Genomic DNA, 1,907 nt, shown 5'->3' on the forward strand with positions numbered 1-1,907 from the left:
AAGGCGCCCGCCCGGTTGGATGGCGGACTTCGAAGTGGAGTAGGGGCGGACGTGATCTTTAAGATCAGGGTGGCATGTGGTATGACGTCAGCGACTGGGGAGCTGACCGGAACGGCGAGCTGACCGGAAGAGGAAGAAGGGCAGAGGGAGCCTCGATCGGGATTTCGTGCCCTTTTCGAACGGGGTTGTTGTGAGGAGAGGACGTGCCAAGCGATCGTCTAGGTGTTGGGAGAAGCAGCTGCTATTTCTAGTGTTCTTCGGGTCGGGTGAGCCGCGAGGATCGGATACCGCAGGACAGACTCGTACTTGGAAGGAAAACCGAGGTAAGCCGATTACATCTACTCGCACGCATACACCACAGTTAGCTTTCCTTTTTTTTTTAATGTATGCGCTGCTTCAGTTCTTCAATTACAACATTCAGGCCTTTTGTATCCACACCATACTTCTTCCTAACTTTTCGATTTTCCATTCATTCTTAAGTTCTTCATTTCTTTTCCTGACAAGTATTGACACTACACCGTTCAAGGAGTTTCTATCTTCAGAAATTCTCCTTTTCTACCACGTTTTTTTTTATATCGCTGTTCTATTCTCAGTAGTTCTCAATCCTAACCTTTCCGCCACAATTCTACTAGCAGCCTTGATAAAATTATTTGCTTGTATGATGTTCTTTGTTTCAATGTGCCTCAGTACAATAATGACTTTATTCGTCTCTTTATTTAGTCTCCATAGTCTTCTTAAAATTGCACACAAATTCTGTCCCTTCTGTATTTAATAGATCCAAAATTCTGTCTATTATTAATCGATCTCCATTATTTGAGTAGTCACAGATCTTAATTCTTTCACAATTCACTGTATTAAACTATTGCGAACAATTGTCCGCCTCTTCCACTATACCACTTTCATTTATCGCATGCTCAACATCACCCGATATCCTTCTTTTAATAGCCTCTAGCTCCAATTCTGTTAACCATCCATTCTTGCTTGGTCACATAATCTCTGTTCAGTTATTTCGAACAGTCCCATTGCTTTCTATTCACAGTGCATTCATTTTCTGTACCTTCTGACAGACGCCATTCGCATTCACCGGAGTGCCCCGGTAGTAGTAACACTCCATAACCATCAGTGTCTTGTAGCATGGCTAGTAGTTGCTGGATTACGACTGGGCCCACCCTACAGCACAGTGGGACACCTGCCGGGTGCGGCACCTTCACCGTTGGTTCCAGTCCCGTTCACACCGTTATCGTCTTTTATCTTGCTTGGCATTTTTACTCACAAATGAGGTGTGTTTTTAGGTTACTACTAACCGGTATTTTTTTTATCAAGACACCATCTTTATCAAGATAGTCCGCCAAGGCGGCAAGGTCCATGTTCCTCTGGCTGCTAATATCATCATCATCATCATCATCATCATCATTATTATTATTATTATGTTGTTTTTTTTTTCTTCTTTCTTCAAATTTTCTTCCATTTCTCGCCGAGTGTTTTCCGTACACCTATTATTATTATTATTATTATTATTATTATTATTATTATTATTATTATTATTATTAATACCATTACCATCATTATAACTATTGTTATTAATGTTAGTATTACTGTTTTCAACATTATCGATTGTACTGTTAATCTTTTTAGATAGTAAATTTACCGATTTAAATCCTTAAGGGACTACTATTAATTATTTCCCTTATTTTATTTTTCTGATAAACTATTTTAATTCTACTTGCATTGTTATCATTTGATAATTTGTTTACATTTGTCCACTCTCATTTTCACAGTTATTCAATCTTTTAGCGTTTTGTGCTGCAATTATTTGTGCAAAGTTCTTAGGTTTACAGAAAGCAACTCTTTTTCTGTGCGAGTTAAATATTCTATAGTACTTATTATTCCTGGTAAAGTGTCTTTAA

This window comes from Octopus bimaculoides, chromosome 16 (assembly GCF_001194135.2).
Source record: "Octopus bimaculoides isolate UCB-OBI-ISO-001 chromosome 16, ASM119413v2, whole genome shotgun sequence".
NCBI lineage: Eukaryota > Metazoa > Mollusca > Cephalopoda > Octopoda > Octopodidae > Octopus > Octopus bimaculoides.